At 42.9% G+C, this 21,659-nt stretch overlaps 1 pseudogene; it reads left to right on the forward strand.

Annotated features, from left to right (window-relative positions):
- Positions 1 to 17,990, forward strand: part of LOC118474112 (pentatricopeptide repeat-containing protein At2g36240-like) — a 40,659-nt pseudogene extending 22,669 nt beyond the window's left edge.
- Positions 17,991 to 21,659: the final 3,669 nt, after the last annotated feature.

Below are 21,659 nucleotides of genomic sequence, written 5' to 3' on the forward strand. Positions count from 1 at the left end.
TGATCTATGGCAAAGAAACATATGTGGGGTGAGGTGTACGAGCCTCTGGTTGATGATAAATGGCCACACAACCCCCATTTTTGATGAAAATAGCCATGAACGACCATTCTCAATAATACCGAAGGCTAACACCTACGGATTTTTAACCAACAAATGGTCTCCACCAGAAATCCATGAATGTGGTCTATGGTAAGGAAACATATGTAGGGTGAGGTGTATGAGCCTTTGGTCGATGATCAATGGCCACACAACCCCCATTTTTGTCGAAAATAGCTATGAACGACCATTTTCAATAATACCGAAGGCTAACACCTACGGATTTTTGACCAAGAAATGGTCACCACCAGAAATCCAAGAATGTGATCTATGGCAAGGAAACATATGTGGGGTGAGGTTTACGAGCCTCTGGTTGATGATCATTGGCCACACAACCCCCATGTTTGTTGAAAATAGCCATGAATGACCATTTTCAATAATACCGAAGGCTAACATGTACGGATTTTTGACCAAGAAATGGTCTCCACCAGAAATCCAAGGATGTGATCAATGGCAAGGAAACATATGTGGGGTGAGGTGTATGAGCCTCTGGTCGATGATAAATGGTCACACAACCCCCATTTTAGTCGAAAATAGCCATGAACGACCATTTTCAATAATACCGAAGGCTAACACCAACGGATTTTTGACCAAGAAATGGTCTCCACCAGAAATCCTAATGATCTCTGGCAAGAAAACATATGTGGGGTGAAGTGTACGAGCCTCTGGTCGATGATCAATGGCCACACAAACCCCATTTTTGTCGAAAATAGCCATGAACGACGATTTTCAATGACACTGAAGGCTAACACCTACGGATTTTTGACCAAGAAATGGTCTCCACAATAAAATCCAAGAATGTGATCTGTGGCAAGGAAACATATGTGTAGTGAGGTGTATGAGCCTTTGGTCGAATATCAATGGCCACACAACCCCTATTTTTGTCGAAAATAGCCATGAACGACCATTTTCAATAGTACCGAAGGCTAAAACATTCAGATTTTTGACCAAGAAATGATCTCCACCAGAAATCAAAGAATGTGACCTATGGCAAGGAAACATAAGTGGGGTGAGGTTTACGAGCCTCTGGTCGATGATCAATGGCCACACAACCCCCATTTTTGTCGAAAATAGCCATGAATGACCATTTTCAATAATACTGAAGGCTAACACGTACAGATTTTTGACCAATAAATGGTCTCCACCGGAAATCCAAGAATGTGATCTATGGCAAGGAAACATATGTGGGGTGAGGTGTGCGAGCCTCTGGTCGATGATCGTTGGCCACACAACCCCCATTTTTGTCGAAAATAGCCATGAATGACCATATTCAATAATACTGAAGGCTAACACGTACGGATTTTTAACCAAGAAATGGTCACCACCAGAAATCCAAGAATGTGATCTATGGCAAGGAAACATATGTGGGGTGAATTGCACGAGCCTCTGGTCGATGATAAATAGCCACACAACCCCCATTTTAGTCGAAAATAGCCATGAACGACCATTTTCAATAATACCAAAGGCTAACTCCAACAGATTTTTGACCAAGGAATGGTCTCCTCCAGAAATCCAAGAATGTGATCTATGGAAAGAAAACATATGTGGGGTTAAGTGTACGAGCCTCTGGTCGATGATCAATGGCCACACAACCCCCATTTTTGTCGAAAATAGCCATGAACGACCATTTTCAATGACACTAAAGGCTAACACCTATGGATTTCTGACCAATAAATGGTCTCCACCATAAATCCAAGAATGTGATCTATGGCAAGGAAACATATGTGTAGTGAGGTGTATGAGCCTCTGGTCGAAGATCAATGGCCACACAACCCCCATTTTGCCGAAAATAGCCATGAACGACCATGAATGACCATTTTCAAAAATACCAAAGGCTAACACATTCGGATTTTTGCCCAAGAAATGGTATCCACCAGAAATCCAAGAATGTGATCTATGGCAAGGAAACATATGTGGGGTGAGGTGTACGAGCCTCTGGTCGATGATCAATGGCCACACAACCCCCATTTTGCCGAAAATAGCCATGAACGACCATGAGTTTTTGACCAAGAAATGGTCTCCACCAGAAATCCAAGAATGTGATCTATGGCAAGGAAACATTTGTGGGGTGAGGTTTATGAGCCTCTAGTCGATGATAAATGGCCACACAACCCCCATTTTTTATGAAAATAGCCATGAGCGACCATTTTCAATAATACTAGAGGCTAACACCTACGAATTTTTGACCAAGAAATGGTCTCCACTAGAAATCCAAGAATGTGATCTATGGCAAGGAAACATATGTGGTGTGAGGTGTATGAGCCTCTGGCGATGATCAATGGCCACACAACCCACATTTTTGTCGAAAATAGCCATGAACGACGATTTTCAATAATACTGAAGGCTAACACCTACCGATTTTTTACCTAGAAATGGTCTTTACCAGAAATCCAAGGATGTGATCTACGACAAGGAAACATATGTGGGGTGAGGTGTATGAGCCTCTGGTCAACAATCAATGGCCACACAACCCTAATTTTTGTCGAAAATAGCCATGAACGACCATTTTCAATGACACTGAAGGCTAACACCTACGGATTTTTGACCAAGAAATGGTCTCCACCATAAATCCAAGAATATGATCTATGGCAAGGAAACATATGTGTAGTGAGGTGTATGAGCCTCTGGTCCAATATCAATGGCCACACAACCCCCATTTTTGTCGAAAATAGCCATGAACGACCATTTTCAATAGTTCCGAAGGCTAACACATTCGGATTTTTGACCAAGAAATGGTCTCCACATGAAATCAAAGAATGTGATCTATGGTAAGGAAACATATGTGGGGTGAGGTGTACGCGCCTTCAGTCGATGATCAATGGCCACACAACCCCCATTTTTGTCGAAAATAGCCATGAATGACCATTTTCAATAATACCGAAGGCTAACACGTACGGATTTTTGACCAAGAAATGGTCTCCACTAGATATTTAATAATGTGATCTATGGCAAGGAAGCATATGTGGGTTGAGGTGTATGAGCCTCTGGTCGATGATAAATGCCCACACAACACCCATTTCAGTCGAAAATAGCCATGAACGACCATTTTCAATAATACAGAAGGCTAACACCAACAGATTTTTGACCAAGAAATGGTCTCCACCAGAAATCCAAGAATGTGATCTATGGCAAGAAAACATATGTGGGGTGAAGTGTACGAGCCTCTGGTCGATGATCAATGGCCACACAACCCCCATTTTTGTCGAAAATAGCCATGAACGATAATTTTCAATGACACTGAAGGCTAACACCTATGGATTTTTGACCAAGAAATGGTCTCCACCATAAATCCAAGAATTTGATCTATGGCAAGGAAACATATGTGTAGTGAGGTGTATGAGCCTCTGGTCGAAGATCAATGGCCACACAACCCCGATTTTTGTCGAAAATAGCCATGAATGACCATTTTCAATAATACCGAAGGCTAACACGTACGGATTTTTGACCAAGAAATGGTCTCCACCAGAAATCCAAGAATGTGATCTATGGCAAGGAAACATATGTGGGGTGAGGTGTACGAGCCTCTGGTCGATGATAAATGGCCACACAACCCCCATTTTTGATGAAAATAGCCATGAACGACCATTTTCAATAATACCAGAGGCTAACACCTACGGATTTTTTACCAAGAAATGGTCTCCACCAGAAATCCAAGAATGTGATCTATGGCAAGGAAACATATGTGGGGTGAGGTGTATGAGCCTCTGGTCGATGATAAATGGCCACACAACCCCCATTTTTGTCGAAAATAGCCATGAACGACCATTTTCAATAATACCGAAGGCTAACACCAACGGATTTTTGACCAAGAAATGGTCCCCACCAGAAATCGAAGAATGTGATCTATGGCAAGAAAACATATGTGGGGTGAAGTGTACGAGCCTCTGGTCGATGATCAATGGCCACACAACCCCCATTTTTGTCGAAAATAGCCATGAACGATAATTTTCAATGACACTGAAGGCTAACACCTATGGATTTTTGACCAAGAAATGGTCTCCACCATAAATCCAAGAATTTGATCTATGGCAAGGAAACATATGTGTAGTGAGGTGTATGAGCCTCTGGTCGAAGATCAATGGCCACACAACCCCCATTTTTGTCGAAAATAGCCATGAATGACCATTTTCAATAATACCGAAGGCTAACACGTACGGATTTTTGACCAAGAAATGGTCTCCACCAGAAATCCAAGAATGTGATCTATGGCAAGGAAACATATGTGGGGTGAGGTGTATGAGCCTCTGGTCGATGATAAATGGCCACACAACCCCCATTTTTGTCGAAAATAGCCATGAACGACCATTTTCAATAATACCGAAGGCTAACACCAACGGATTTTTGACCAAGAAATGGTCCCCACCAGAAATCCAAGAATGTGATCTATGGCAAGAAAACATATGTGGGGTGAAGTGTACGAGCCTCTGGTCGATGATCAATGGCCACACAAACCCCATTTTTGTCGAAAATAGCCATGAACGACCTTTTCAATGACACTGAACGCTAACACCTACGGATTTTTGACCAAGAAATGGTCTCCACCATAAATCCAAGAATGTGATCTATGGAAAGGAAACATGTGTAGTGAGGTGTATGAGCCTTTGGTCGAATATAAATGGCCACACAACCCCCATTTTTGTCGAAAATAGCCATGAACGACCATTTTCAATAGTACCGAAGGCTAAAACATTAAGATTTTTGACCAAGAAATGGTCTCCACCAGAAATCAAAGAATGTGATCTATGGCAAGGAAACATATGTGGGGTGAGGTTTACGAGCCTCTGGTCGATGATCAATGGCCACACAACCCCCATTTTCGTCGAAAATAGCCATGAATGACCATTTTCAATAATACTGAAGGCTAACACGTATAGATTTTTGACCAATAAATGGTCTCCACCAGAAATCCAAGAATGTGATCTATGGCAAGGAAACATATGTGGGGTGAGGTGTACGAGCCTCTGGTCGATGATAAATGGCCACCCAACCCCCATTTTAGTCGAAAATAGCCATGAACGACCATTTTCAATAATACCGAAGCTAACACATTCGGATTTTTGACTAAGAAATGGTATCCACCAGAAATCCAAGAATGTGATCTATGGCAAGAAAACCTATGTGGGGTGAGGTTTATGAGCCTCTGGTCGATGATCAATGGCCACACAACCCCCATTTTTGTCGAATATAGACATGAATGGCCATTTTCAATAATACCGAAGGCTAACACGTACGAATTTTTGACCAAGAAATGGTCTCCACCAGAAATCCAAGAATGTGATCTGTAGCAAGGAAACATATGTGGGGTGAGGTGTACGCGCCTCTGGTCGATGATAAATGGCCACACAACCCCCATTTTTGATGAAAATAGCCATGAACGACCATTTTCAATAATACCGAAGGCTAACACCTACGGATTTTTGACCAAGAAACGGTCTCCACCAGAAATCCGAGAATGTGATATATGGCAAGGAAACATATGTGGGGTGAGGTGTACGAGCCTCTGGTCGATGATCAATGGCCACACAACCCCCATTTTTGTCAAAAATAGCCATGAACGACCATTTTCAATGACACTGAAGGCTAACACCTACGGAATTTTGACGAAGAAATGGTCTCCACCATAAATACAAGAATGTGATCTATGGCAAGGAAACATATGTGTAGTGAGGTGTATGAGCCTCTGGTCGAAGATCAATGGCCACACAACACCCATTTTTGTCGAAAATCGCCATGAATGACCATTTTCAATAATACCGAAGGCTAACACATTCAGATTTTTGCCCAAGAAATGGTCTCCACCAGAAATCCAAGAATGTGATCTATGGCAATAAAACATATGTGGGGTGAGGTGTACGAGCCTCTGGTCGATGATCAGTGGCCACACAACCCCCATTTTTGTCAAAAATAGCCTTGAACGACCATTTTCAATGACACTGAAGGCTAACACCTACGGATTTTTGACCAAGAAACGGTCTCCACCAGAAATCCAAGAATGTGATATATGGCAAGGAAACATATGTGGGGTGAGGTGTACGAGCCTCTGGTCGATGATCAATGGCCACACAACCCCCATTTTTGTCGAAAATAGCCATGAACGACCATTTTGAATGACACTGAAGGCTAACACCTACGGAATTTTGTCAAAGAAATGATCTCCACCATAAATACAAGAATGTGATCTATGGCAAGGAAACACATGTGTAGTGAGGTGTATGAGCCTCTGGTCGAAGATCAATGGCCACACAACACCCATTTTTGTCGAAAATCGCCATGAATGACCATTTTCAATAATACCGAAGGCTAACACATTCAGATTTTTGCCCAAGAAATGGTCTCCACCAGAAATCCAAGAATGTGATCTATGGCAATAAAACATATGTGGGGTGAGGTGTACGAGCCTCTGGTCGATGATCAGTGGCCACACAACCCCCATTTTTGTCAAAAATAGCCTTGAACGACCATTTTCAATGACACTGAAGGCTAACACTCACGGATTTTTGACCAAGAAATGGTCTCCACCATAAATCCAAGAATGTGATCTATGGCAAGGAAACATATGTGTAGTGAGGTGTATGAGCCTCTGGTCGAATATCAATGGCCACACAACCCTTATTTCTGTCGAAAATAGCCATGAACGACCATTTTCAATAGTACCGAAGCTAACACATTCGGATTTTTTACCAAGAAATGGTCTCCAGCAGAAATCAAAGAATGTGATCTATGGCAAGGAAACATATGTGGGGTGAGGTTTATGAGCCTCTGGTCGATGATCAATGGCCACACAACCCCCATTTTTGTCGAATATAGACATGAATGGCCATTTTCAATAATACCGAAGGCTAACACGTACGGATTTTTGACCCAGAAATGGTCTCCACCAAAAATCCAAGAATGTGATCTATGGCAAGGAAACATATGTGGGGTGAGGTGTACGAGCCTCTGGTCGATGATAAATGGCCACACAACCCCCATTTTAGACGAAAATAGCCATGAACGACCATTTTCAATAATACCGAAGGCTAACACCAACGGATTCTTGACCAAGAAATGGTCTCCACCAGAATTCCAAGAATGTGATCAATGGCAAGAAAACATATGTGGGGTAAAGTGTACGAGCCTCTGGTCGATGATCAATGGCCACACAACCCCCATTTTGTCGAAAATTGCCATGAACGACCATTTTCAATGACACGGAAGGCTAACACCTACGGATTTTTGCCCAAGAAATAGTCTCCACCATAAATCCAAGAATGTGATCTATGGCAAGGAAACATATGTAAGGTGAGGTGTATGAGCCTCTGGTCGATGATAAATGGCCACACAACCCCCGTTTTTTACGAAAATAGCCATGAACGACCATTTTCAATAATACCAAAGGCTAACACCTACGGATTTTTGATCAAGAAATGGTCTCCACCAGAAATCCAAGAATGTGATCTATGGCAAGGAAACATACGTGGGGTGAGGTGTATGAGCCTCTGGTCGATGATCAATGGCCACACAACCCCCATTTTTGTCGAAAATAGCCATGAATGACCATTTTCAATAATACCGAAGGCTAACACCTACGGATTTTTGACCAAGAAATGTTCTCCACCAGAAATCCAAAATGTGATCTATGGCAAGGAAACATATGTGGGGTGAGGTGTACGAGCCTCTGGTCGACGATCAATGGCCACACAACCCCCATTTTTGTCGAAAATAGACATGAACGACCATTTTCAATGACACTGAAGGCTAACACCTACGGATTTTTGACCAAGAAATGGTCTCCACTAGAAATCCAAGAATGTGATCTATGGCAAGGAAACATAAGTGAGGTGAGGTGTATGGGCCTCTGGCCGATGATCAATGGCCACACAATGCCCATTTTTATCGAAAATAGCGATTAACATCGGCCCTTCGGTATTATTGAAAATGGTCGTTGATCGCTATTTTCGATAAAAATGGGCGTTGTGTGGCCATTGATCATCGGCCAGAGGCCCATACACCTCACCCCACATATGTTTCCTTGCCATAGATCACATTTTGGAGTTCTGGTGGAGAACATTTCTTGGTCAAAAATCCGTTGGTGTTAGCCTTCGGTATTATTGAAAATGGTCGTTCATGGCTATTTTCGACAAAAATGGGGGTTGTGTGGCCATTGATCATCGACCAGAGGCTCATACACCTCACCCCACGTATGTTTCCTTGCCATAGATCACATTCTTGGATTTCTGGTGGAGACCATTTCTTGATCAAAAATTCGTAGGTGTTAGCCTTCGGTATTATTGAAAATGGTCGTTCATGGCTATTTTTGTAAAAACGGGGGTTGTGTGGCCATTTATCACCGACCAGAGGCTCATATACCTCACCTCACATATGTTTCCTTGCCATAGATCACATTCTTTGATTTCTGGTGGAGACCATTTCTTGGCAAAAATCTGTAGGTGTTAGCCTTCCGTGTCATTGAAAATGGTCGTTCATGGCAATTTTCGGCAAAATGGGGGTTGTGTGGCCATTGATCATCGACCAGAGGCTCGTACACTTTACCCCACACATGTTTTCTTGCCATTGATCACATTCTTGGATTTCTGGTGGTGACCATTTCTTGGGCAAAAATCCGAATGTGTTAGCCTTTGGTATTTTTGAAAATGGTCATTCATGGCTATTTTCGACAAAAATGGGGGTTGTGTGGCCATTGATCTTCGACCAGAGGCTCATACACCTCACTACACATAAGTTTCCTTGCCATAGATCACATTCTTGGATTTATGGTGGAGACCATTTCTTGGTCAAAAATCCGTAGGTGTTAGCCTTCAGTGTCATTGAAAATGGTCGTTCATGGCAATTTTCGACAAAAAATAGGGTTGTATGGCCATTGATCGTCGACCAGAGGCTCATACACCTCACCCCACATATGTTTCCTTGCCGTAGATCACATTCTTGGATTTCTGGTGGAGGCCATTTGTTGGTCAAAAATCCGTAGGTGTTAGCCTTCGGTATTATTGAAAATGGTCGTTCATGGCTATTTTTGACAAAAATGGGGGTTGTGTGGCCATTGATCATCGCCAGAGGCTCATACACCTCACCCCACATATGTTTCCTTGCCATAGATCACATTTTTGTATTTCTGGTGGAGACCATTTCTTGGTCAAAAATCCGTAGGTGTTAGCCTCTAGTATTATTGAAAATGGTCGCTCATGTCTATTTTCATAAAAAATGGGGGTTGTGTGGCCATTTATCATCGACTAGAGGCTCATAAACCTCACCCCACATATGTTTCCTTGCCATAGATCACATTCTTGGATTTCTGGTGGAGACCATTTCTTGGTCAAAAACTCGTACGTGTTAGCCTTCGGTATTATTGAAAATGGTCGTTCATGGCTATTTTCGGCAAAATGGGGGTTGTGTGGCCATTGATCATCGACCAGAGGCTCGTACACCTCACCCCACATATGTTTCCTTGCCATAGATCACATTCTTGGATTTCTGGTGGAGACCATTTCTTGGGCAAAAATCCGAATGTGTTCGCCTTTGGTATTTTTGAAAATGGTCATTCATGCTATTTTCGACAAAAATGGGGGTTGTGTGGCCATTGATCTTCGACCAGAGGCTCATACACCTCACTATACATATGTTTCCATGCCATAGATCACATTCTTGGATTTATGGTGGAGACCATTTCTTGGTCAGAAATCCATAGGTGTTAGCCTTTAGTGTCATTGAAAATGGTCGTTCATGGCTATTTTCGACAAAAATGGGGGTTGTGTGGCCATTGATCATCGTCCAGAGGCTCGTACACTTTACCCCACATATGATTTCTTTCCATAGATCACATTCTTGGATTTCTGGAGGAGACCATTCCTTCGTCAAAAATCTGTTGGAGTTAGCCTTCGGTATTATTGAAAATGGTCGTTCATGGCTATTTTCAACTAAAATGGGGGTTGTGTGGCCATTTATCATTGACCAGAGGCTCGTGCAATTCACCCCACATATGTTTCCTTGCCATAGATCACATTCTTGGATTTCTGGTGGAGACCATTTCTTGGTCAAAAATCCGTACGTGTTAGCCTTCGGTATTATTGAATATGGTCATTCATGGCTATTTTCGACAAAAATGGGGGTTGTGTGGCCAATGATCATCGACCAGAGGCTCGTACACCTCACCCCACATATGTTTCCTTGCCATAGATCACATTCTTGGATTTCCGGTGGAGACCATTTATTGGTCAAAAATCTGTACGTGTTAACCTTCAGTATTATTGAAAATGGTCATTCATGGCTATTTTCGACAAAAATGGGGGTTGTGTGGCCATTGATCATCGACCAGAGGCTCGTAAACCTCACCCCACATATGTTTCCTTGTCATAGATCACATTCTTTGATTTCTGGTGGAGACCATTTCTTGGTCAAAAATCTAAATGTTTTAGCCTTCGGTACTATTGAAAATGGTCGTTCATGGCTATTTTCGACAAAAATGGGGGTTGTGTGGCCATTGATATTCGACCAAAGGCTCATACACCTCACTACACATATGTTTCCTTGCCATAGATCACATTCTTGGATTTATTGTGGAGACCATTTCTTGGTCAAAAATCCGTAGGTGTTAGCCTTCAGTGTCATTGAAAATGGTCGTTCATGGCTATTTTCGACAAAAATGGGGTTTGTGTGGCCATTGATCATCGACCAGAGGCTCGTACACTTCACCCCACATATGTTTTCTTGCTAGAGATCACATTCTAGGATTTCTGGTGGAGACCATTTCTTGGTCAAAAATCCGTTGGTGTTAGCCTTCGGTATTATTGAAAATGGTCGTTCATGGCTATTTTCGACTAAAATGGGGGTTGTGTGGCCATTTATCATCGACCAGAGGCTCATACACCTCACCCCACATATGTTTCCTTGCCATAGATCACATTCTTGGATTTCTGGTGGAGACCATTTCTTGGTCAAAAATCCGTACGTGTTAGGCTTTGGTATTATTGAAAATGGTCATTCATGGCTATTTTCAACAAAAATGGGGGTTGTGTGGCCAATGATCATCAACCAGAGGATCGTAAACCTCACCCCACATATGTTTCCTTGCCATAGGTGTTAGCCTTTATTGTCATTGAAAATGGTCGTTCATGGCTATTTTCGACAAAAATGGGGGTTGTGTGGCCATTGATCATCAACCAGAGGCTCGTACACTTCACCCCACATACGTTTTCTTGCCATAGATCACATTCTTGGATTTCTGGAGGAGACCATTTCTTGGTCAAAAATCTGTTGGTGTTAGCCTTCGGTATTATTGAAAATGGTCGTTCATGGCTATTTTCGACTAAAATGGGGGTTGTGTGGCCATTTATCATCGACCAGAGGCTTGTACAATTCACCCCACATATGTTTCCTTGCCATAGATCACATTCTTGGATTTCTGGTGGAGACCATTTCTTGGTCAAAAATCCGTACGTGTTAGCCTTCGGTATTATTGAAAATGGTCATTCATGGCTATTTTCGACAAAAATGGGGCTTGTGTGGCCATTGATCTTCAACCAGAGGCTCATACACCTCACTACACTTATGTTTCCTTGCCATAGATCACATTCTTGGATTTATGGTGGAGACCATTTCTTGGTCAAAAATCCATAGGTGTTAGCCTTCAGTGTCATTGAAAATGGTCGTTCATGGCTATTTTCGACAAAAATGGGGGTTGTGTGGCCATTGATCATCGACCAGAGGCTCGTACACTTCACCCCTCATATGTTTTTTTGACATAGATCACATTCTTGGATTTCTAGAGGAGACCATTTCTTGGTCAAAAATCTGTTGGTGTTAGCCTTCGGTATTATTGAAAATGGTCGTTCATGGCTATTTTTGACTAAAATGGGGGTTGTGTGGCCATTTATCATCGACCGGAGGCTCGTACAATTCACCCCACATATGTTTCCTTGCCATAGATCACATTCTTGGATTTCTGGAGGAGACCATTTCTTGGTCAAAAATCCGTACGTGTTAGCCTTCGGTATTATTTAAAATGGTCATTCATGGCTATTTTCGACACAAATGGGGGTTGTGTGGCCATTGATCTTCGACCAGAGGCTCATACACCTCACTACACATATGTTTCCTTGCCATAGATCACATTCTTGGATTTATGGTGGAGACCATTTCTTGGTAAAAAATCCATAGCTGTTAGCCTTCAGTGTCATTGAAAATGGTCGTTCATGGCTATTTTCGACAAAAATGGGGGTTGTGTGGCCATTGATCATCGACTAGAGGATCGTACACTTCACCCCACATATGTTTTCTTTCCATAGATCAGAATCTTGGATTTCTCGTGGAGACCATTTGTTGGTCAAAAATTCGTAGGTGTTAGCCTTCAGTGTCATTGAAAATGGTCATTCATGGCTATTTTTGACAAAGATGGGGGTTGTGTCGCCATTGATCATCGACCAGAGGATCGTACACCTCACCCCACATAAGTTTCCTTGCCGTATATCACATTCTTGGATTTCTGGTGGAGACCATTTCTTGGTCAAAAATCCGTAGGTGTTAGCCTTCGGTATTATTGAAAATGGTTGTTCATGGCTATTTTCGACAAAAATGGGGGTTGTGTGGCAATTGATCATCGACCAAAGGCTCATACACCTCACCCCACATCTGTTCCTTGCCATAGACCACATTCTTGGATTTCTGGTGGTGACCATTTCTTGGTAAAAAATCCGTAGGTGTTAGCCTTCGGTATTATTGAAAATGGTCGTTCATGGCTATTTTCGACAAAAATGGCGGTTGTGTGGCCATTGATCATCGACCAAAGGCTCATACACCTCACCCCACATATTTTTCCTTGCCATAGACCACATTCTTGGATTTCTGGTGGAGACCATTTGTTGGTCAAAAATCCGTAGGTGTTAGCTTTCGATATTATTGAAAATGGTCGTTCAAGGCTATTTTCATCAAAAATGGGGGTTGTGTGGCCATTTATCATCGACCAGAGGCTCGTACACCTCACCCCACATATGTTTCCTTGCCGTAGAGCACACTCTTGGATTTCTGGTGGAGACCATTTCTTGGTCAAAAATTCGTACGTGTTAGCCTTCGGTATTATTGAAAATGGTAGTTCATGGCTATGTTTCCTTGCCGTAGATCACATTCTTGGATTTCTTGGTCAAAAATCCGTACGTGTTAGCCTTCGGTATTATTGAAAATGGTCGTTCATGGCTATTTTTGACAAAATAGAGGTTCTGTGGCCATTGATCATCGACCAGAGGCTCATACACCTCACCCCACATATGTTTCCTTGACATGGATCACATTTTTGGATTTCTAGTGGAGACCATTTCTTGGGCAAAAATCCGAATGTGTTAGCCTTCGGTATTATTGAAAATGGTCATTCATGGCTATTTTCGACAAAAATGGGGGTTGTGTGGCCATTTATCTTCAACCAGAGGCTCATACACCTCACTACACATATGTTTTCTTGCCATAGATCACATTCTTGAATCTATGGTGGAGACCAGTTCTTGGTCAAAAATCCATAGGTGTTAGCCTTCAGTGTCTTTGAAAATAGTCGTTCATGGCAAATTTCGACAAAAATGGGGGTTCTGTGGCCATTGATAATCGACCAGGGGCTCGTACACCTCACCCCACATATGTTTCCTTGCCATAGATCACATTCTTGGATTTCTGGTGGAGACCATTTCTTGGTCAAAAATCCGTAGGTGTTAGCCTTCGGTATTATTGAAAATGGTCGTTCATGGCTATTTTCGACAAAAATGGGGGTTGTGTGGCCATTTATCATCGACCAGAGGCTCGTACACCTCACCCCACATATGTTTAATTGCCATAGATCACAATCTTGGATTTCTCGTGGAGACCATTTCTTGGTCAAAAATCCGTACGTGTTAGCCTTCGGTATTATTGAAAATGGTCGTTCATGGCTGTTTTCGACAAAAATGGGGGTTGTGTGGCCATTGATCATCGACCAGAGGCTCGTACAACTCACCCCAAATATGTTTCCTTGCCATAGATCATATTCTTGGATTTCTCGTGGAGACGAATTCTTGGTCAAAAATCCGTAGGTGTTAGCCTTCGGAATTATTGAAAATGGTCGTTCATGGCTATTTTCGACAAAAATGGGGGTTGTGTGGCCATTGATCATCGACCAGAGGCTCGTACACCTCACCCCACATATGTTTCCTTGCCATAGATCACATTCTTGGATTTCTGGTGGAGACCATTTCTTGGTCAAGAATCTGTAGGTGTTAGCCTTCGGTATTATTGTAAATGGTCGTTCATGGCTATTTTCGACAAAAATGGGGGTTGTGTGGCCATTGATCATCAACCAGAGGCTCATACACCTCACCCCACATATGTTTCCTTGCCATAGATCACATTCTTGGATTTCTGGTGGAGACCATTTCTTGGTCAAAAATCCGTACGTGTTAGCCTTCAGTATTATTGAAAATGGTCATTCATGGCTATTTTCGACACAAATGGGGGTTGTGTGGCCATTGATCTTCGACCAGAGGCTCATACACCTCCCTACATATATGTTTCCTTGCCATAGATCACATTCTTGGATTTATGGTGGAGACCATTTCTTTGTCAAAAATCCATAGTTGTTAGCCTTCAGTGTCATTGAAAATGGTCGTTCATGGCTATTTTCGACAAAATGGGGGTTGCGTGGCCATTGATCATCGACCAGAGGCTCGTACACTTCACCCCACATATGTTTTCTTGCCATAGATCACAATCTTGGATTTCTCGTGGAAACCATTTGTTGGTCAAAAATTCGTAGGTGTTAGCCTTAAGTGTCATTGAAAATGGTCATTCATGGCTATTTTCGACAAAAATGGGGGTTGTGTCGCCATTAATCATCGACTAGAAGCTCGTACACCTTACCCCACATAAGTTTCTTGCCATAGATCACATTCTTGGATTTCTAGTGGAGACCATTTCTTGGTCAAAAATCCGTAGGTGTTAGCCTTCGGTATTATTGAAAATGGTCGTTCATGGCTATTTTCGACAAAAATGGGGTTGTGTGGCAATTGATCATCGACCAAAGGCTCATACACCTCACCCCACATATGTTTCCTTGTCATAGATCACATTCTTGGATTTCTGGTGAAGACCATTTCTTGGTCAAAAATCCATAGGTGTTAGCCTTCAGTGTCATTGAAAATGGTCGTTCATGGCTATTTTCGACAAAAATGGGGGTTGTGTGGCCATTGATTATCGACCAGAGGCTTGTACACTTCACCCCACATATGTTTTCTTGCTATAGATCACATTCTTGGATTTCTTGTGGAGACCATTTCTTGGTCAAAAATCCGTACGTGTTAGCCTTCGGTATTATTGAAAATGGTCGTTCATGGCTATTTTTGACAAAATAGAGGTTATGTGGCCATTGATCATCGACCAGAGGCTCATACACCACACCCCACATATGTTTCCTTGACATAGATCACATTTTTGGATTTCTGGTGGAGACCATTTCTTGGGCAAAAATCCGAATGTGTTAGCCTTCGGTATTATTGAAAATGGTCATTCATGGCTATTTTCGACAAAAATGGGGGTTGTGTGGCCATTTATCTTCAATTAGAGGCTCATACACCTCACTACACATATGTTTTCTTGCCATAGATCACATTCTTGGATCTATGGTGGAGACCAGTTCTTGGTCAAAAATCCATAGGTGTTAGCTTTCAGTGTCATTGAAAATAGTTGTTCATGGCAATTTTCGACAAAAAAGGGGGTTGTGTGGCCATTGATAATCGACCAGGGGCTCGTACACCTCACCCCACATATGTTTCCTTGCCATAGATCACATGCTTGGATTTCTGGTGGAGACCATTTCTTGGTCAAAAATCCGTAGGTGTTAGCCTTCGGTATTATTGAAAATGGTCGTTCATGGCTATTTTTGACAAAAATGGGGGTTGTGTGGCCATTTATCATTGACCAGAGGCTCGTACACCTCACCCCACATATGTTTAATTGCCATAGATCACAATCTTGGATTTCTCGTGGAGACCATTTCTTGGTCAAAAATCCGTACGTGTTAGCCTTCGGTATTATTGAAAATGGTCGTTCATGGCTGTTTTCGACAAAAATGGGGGTTGTGTGGCCATTGATCATCGACCAGAGGCTCGTACACCTCACCACAATTATGTTTCCTTGCCATAGATCATATTCTTGGATTTTTGGTGGAGACGATTTCTTGGTCAAAAATCCGTAGGTGTTAGCCTTCAGAATTATTGAAAATGGTCATTCACTACAAGAAACTGATAAATGTTCGTGGGTTTTGTTAAGAACGTGGGTACCCACGTTCTTACATTACTTAAGTTCATGGGTTTTTTTAAGAACGTGGGTACCCACGTTCTAAAATTAAGTTCGTGGGCCCTAGCCAAAACCGTCGAACTTAACCTATTAGGAACGTGGGTATCCACGTTCCTAATTTAAGTTCGTGGGCCACGTGGAAACCGTCGAACTTAACCCAAACTAAATCCCTAGCGACCCGCACATCTCTCTTCTATGATTCTATCCCTCCCCCGCGCGCCGCCGGTCCCCGCTCCTCCCCCCGCGCGCCGCCTAATCCGCTCCCGGTGCTCCCCACCGCTCACGCTTCCTCCCCCGCCTCTCTCTTTCGTCTCCTCCGCCGAGCCCGCCACCACCCCCAACTCGCGGCGCTCGACCTCCACATCCTGCTGGCCGCCGCAGACGCGTCCTCCACTTTCCGACCCGACCACAGCCTCATGTCCCTCGTCGCCGCCCGCCTCACGGCTTCCCGCCGCCTCCCTTCGCTCCAGCGCCTCCTGGAGCTCGTCCTCACCCGCCCCTGCCCCTGTGCCGACGACCCCATCTTTTCATGCCCCGAGCTCCTCCCCACCTTCCGCAAGGCCATCGTCGCCTTCGCCGCTTCCGGTGACATCCCCTCTCCATCGCATGCCCTCGCCTCTCTCCGACGCGTCGTTGACTCCCCACTACCCGCCGAGTTCTACAACATCATCCTCCAAGCTCTCTCCCACCTCCGTCGCCACAACGATGCCATTCGCTTCTACGGCGAAATGACCTCCGTCTACCGCGTCGCTCCGGATGTCCACTCCCACCTTCAACATATTCTTCAGTAGCTCATGCCGGGTGGAAGGCGTAGACGCCGCCATGCAGTGGTTTGGTGAGATGCAGCGCCGGAGCTGTGCACCGACGGTCGTTAATTTCAACACACTTATGCGGGGGTTCATCAGAGAAGGTAGGTATAAGGAGGGAACAAAGGTGGCACGCGAGATGCTTGAGCTTGGTGTTGGGCTGTCCGTTGCGTCCATGGAGATTTTGATCGGTGGATTGTGCCGTGGTAGCAAGGCTCTAGAGGCGGCTGAGCTGTTTGTTGAGTTTTTGGGGGATGGGGTGGTGCCAGAAGGGTTTGATTGCTTTGAACTCGTTGAGGCTCTTTGCCGTGGTGGGAAGGTGGACAGAGCAGTGGAAGTAGTAGACATGGTATTAGAGAGGAATACCAAATGCTGTCTCAGTGCACCTGCTGGCGCCACAGTTTTGGAGTGCCTGATGGAGGCAGGGAAGCTGGATAAGGTTTACCGGTTGATGTGGAGAATGATTGATCAGGGGATTGTTCTGGATACAATTTCTTGTAACTGCATCTTTGAGGCGCTTTGCAAAGCTGGGAGGACAGCTGATGCCAACCAGCTAAGGGTGTTCGCTAAGGAGAAGGGTTTTGAGGCTGATGGTGAAACTTATTGTATGCTGGTGCAAGGATTTGAAAGGCAAGGGAAAAGAAAGGAAGGGAAGGCTGTGTTGGATGAAATGCTTGATTTAGGATTTATACCAAATATTGCCTCTTATAATAGGCTTCTTGGTGGCTTGCATAAGTGAAGATCTTTGTGGCTACAAGAGCACTTCTCAGGGCATATGAGAGCACTGGACTGAGTATTCCGCTAGATGAGTCTGGATGGAGATGCCTGATGAGCCAGTGGTGTACATAACTGCACAGATATAAGATGGAATGTTTGAAATGAGGTATTCTTTTGATTATTTGCTTCTATTGCACATAACATTATTTTATTCCACTGATGTGCATTCTTTTTGTGGTGTTGGCTCCACATATCTACAAAAAATTTATCATTGAAATTCCAAGCTTCCAATGTGGCATTTTCCATTTGTTCTTTAAATTAATTTATGAAAAAAGTTCAATTGACACGAATGAATTTTGAAGGCCTATCTGTTTGGAAGCAAGGACTATTTATCATATTTTTGTGTGCATTTTTGGACATATTGACAAACCATTCATCATAAGGTGTGTATGATAGAAAATGTCTTATTCCATCAGTGATCTGTGTATGTTTTCTGGAAGGTGCTAATCAATTGTGCTTGCGTTCCAATATTTATTGGCCTAACTAGATAGCAACTAAGGTAGGACACTAGAGCCTGAATGACATCGTTTTACCGAACTATGTACCTCTGGCATCTTCTTATGCCTGGTGCCCACCACCCAAATATATGACTGCCTGATCTTCATAAACTAGGGATTTATGATATTTTCAATGCATTAGATCAAGAAAAGTAAGTGTCTTTCTATTGCTTAGGAACTTATGATACTATACTGTCTTTCTATCACTTTTCTTATGTGCAACCTCTGAACATATTAAGTCCACCTAATGTGAGAGTTGGAGTCTTATTATAATGTTATGATATTTGGACAGTAGATATGACGCTAATATGTTGCACCAGGATTGCAGAAAGAGGAACTCAACTGCTACGGTGGGAGTGGGACTGCTTCCAATGTAGTCTTGCAGCCGTCACTGCGAAATGATCTAGGATGGGGGTGTTTGTGAAGTATTTGAGAAATGTTCTACACGAAAATAATTTATTGGCCTGCAGTGGACATTGGAAGAGAGACTTCCCAATTTTGTTTGGATTGAAAGATCTCTTGGATTGATCGGTCTAAGGATGGTGCTTTTTGCCTATTTTAAAGCTGAGAATTTAAAGTGATGAATGTTTCATGAAAATTCTGTCATATTTCTATATATTAATTTATTGGCCTACGTCTATCCGCTAGCACAACGATGAGTTTCAGGAGCAGCCACAACAGGTTCGATTTCGACCACGCCGTCGCTGCCGACGGAGCGCCGCTGCCGTGGTCGGCAGGGTCGACCATGATGCTAAGCAGCCGCTAGCTCTGTTGTCGGAGGAGTGAGGACCACTGACGGGATGGCCACATCTAGGCTCCCCAGGGACCGCTGGACCCTCTGGTGTTGCCGCTCAAGGCTTCTATGGCCCAGCAGTAGCCGAAGCCGCAGAGGGAGACAGCTGAGCCCCTCAACCTCTCTGTGGCTCCTCAAGGTCAGTATACGCTTCTGTGCGTGTCTGCTCGGGCTACTTTAATCTACTGAAAACATTTGGCTTCATGCATGTCACACATGTGTGAGGAACACACCATTAAAATTTAGATTGCAGTCATCTAGGTCTTCGAGTTCGAACATGACTGTATTTGTTTTGCTCTCCTTATCTGACATTTAGGGACTGTTCGATGCTCAAAAATATCTACACATTTATTTTGTTCGCAAACCCATGAAGGCACACTCTGTATGATGTATCATATTCTTTGGTATAATGTGTTGTTCATCTACCGCCCAGCTGATCTTAAGTAACTCAAACATAAAAAATTACTACTAGCAGCCAACACAGAAGATACCATATGCAGCATCCAACGACTCTTACAAAGTACTCACTTCAATACAAAACATATTCATATATCCAAACAGCTCATAGTGAACTAACATTCAATGGATACCTGCAAGCAACATTAATCCAATTCTGGTAATGATGAAGAAATCATGAAGGTATATTTCTCTCCTCACTCTGAACATCCATTCCTGTCCCATTTATAAAATGCACATAGAAACTTGTAACTTTGATGTTTGCCGTACATCTCATCTGAAGTGGACCCATATTGTATTGAGAAAAATGTATAAGCAGTCAATTCTACTGCTAGCCAGGTTCACTTCTGTTTACATTAAGGATGGCATACCATATCAAGATTACAATAATTGTTTCTGAATTCTAGATTTACAAAAAGAGGATATGTGTTTCCCCAATAGCCCTGTTGTAATTCAGTGACTATGAACCTATTTAATTTAGATAGTGACTATGAACCTATTTGAAATCAAACTACAGATTCAGCAAAAAAGTGACTATCAAACTATCTGAAATCAAACTACAGATTTAGCAAAAAAGTGAAAACAACAAGTGATGCACACTAAAAACAGTTAGTGACTATGAACCTATTTAATTTCTAGCAAATGAAATGGTACATGGCTAGGCTTTGTGGGCTCAGTTTATAGTTAGTGACCATGTACTCCATTTATCCATCCTCTAGTCTATGTGAGGACGTGAGGTAGATACTTTTTCTTTGTGTGCATCGACTCAGCCAGCCCATCGTCTCTTGTGATGCTCACCTCTGGTCCAGACCATGATCTTGTACCAGCTTGCATATATGTTTATTCAGTTGTTGTTTTGAACCCAGTTTGTAGTTAGTAACTGTATATGATTCCCTGCTGCTGTCAGTCATGGTCTGTTTTGGAATGTTTACTTAATGCATAAATCTCGTGCTGTAATCAGAACAACCTAAAGCAGACTACTAGTACTCGTCCATGTGATTCTTGCACCAATTATGTCACTGACTAAAAATTGCAGACTGGTGCTGTAATTAGAACTACTTTTCTTTTCACTAGAATTGCAGTAACAGTTATGTCAGTAGAATTGCAGACTGGTGCTGTAATTACAACAGTAACTGTCTTTTCTTTTGTTAATAATAAGTCTATAGTGAATAACTACTTTTCTTTGGTTACCAGTAACAGTTACACTAAATCATTTTCTTGTCGGGCTTAACACGAGACAATCCCTGCTACAGTTACACCTATAATCTAATTAAAGCCGAACTTCGGGCATGCTAGATTTACACAAACAAGGAACACATACAGTGGATATGATTCTGAATTCAAGAAACTGGGAAGATCCCACTATACACACAACCCTCGTGTAAAAGTATTCCGAGGTGTTTGGTTAAAGAAATAAAAAAAAGGAAAATATTGATCCTCCCATCTATGCAACATCTCTTGGCTTCGATGTGCCCTAGTCGCAGGTGTTGGCTCTGAATGCAGCAGCTTAAGAGCTAACAGCTTGACTCCAGCTTCCGCTTCTTGATTCCAGCTGCAGGAAGATCCCACTATACACACAACCTCCATCTGTAATTATTCACCTGCTTGGAATCTGGCCTCTGAATGCAGTAGCTCGTCCAGTATTTAAAATTCTGAATGTGACAATATTATTTATTTGCAGATTGGTGCTATAATGTCTGGTATTCAACCTGGGTTGACGATGGTTGTTGGTCCTCCTGGTACGGGAAAAACAGATACTGTTGTGCAGATATTAAATGTCCTATATCACAACTGTCCTTCACAAAGAACACTGATTATAACCCACTCCAATCACAACGCAGGAGATGTAGAGGATGCAAGCCAAGTGGCGTCTGATGCTGTCGGCAGTATCAGAACCGTGGCGTCGTGCTGTCCTTCACAAATAATGGTCCT

Source organism: Zea mays, unplaced genomic scaffold (genome assembly GCF_902167145.1).
Source record: "Zea mays cultivar B73 unplaced genomic scaffold, Zm-B73-REFERENCE-NAM-5.0 scaffold_22, whole genome shotgun sequence".
Lineage (NCBI taxonomy): Eukaryota > Viridiplantae > Streptophyta > Magnoliopsida > Poales > Poaceae > Zea > Zea mays.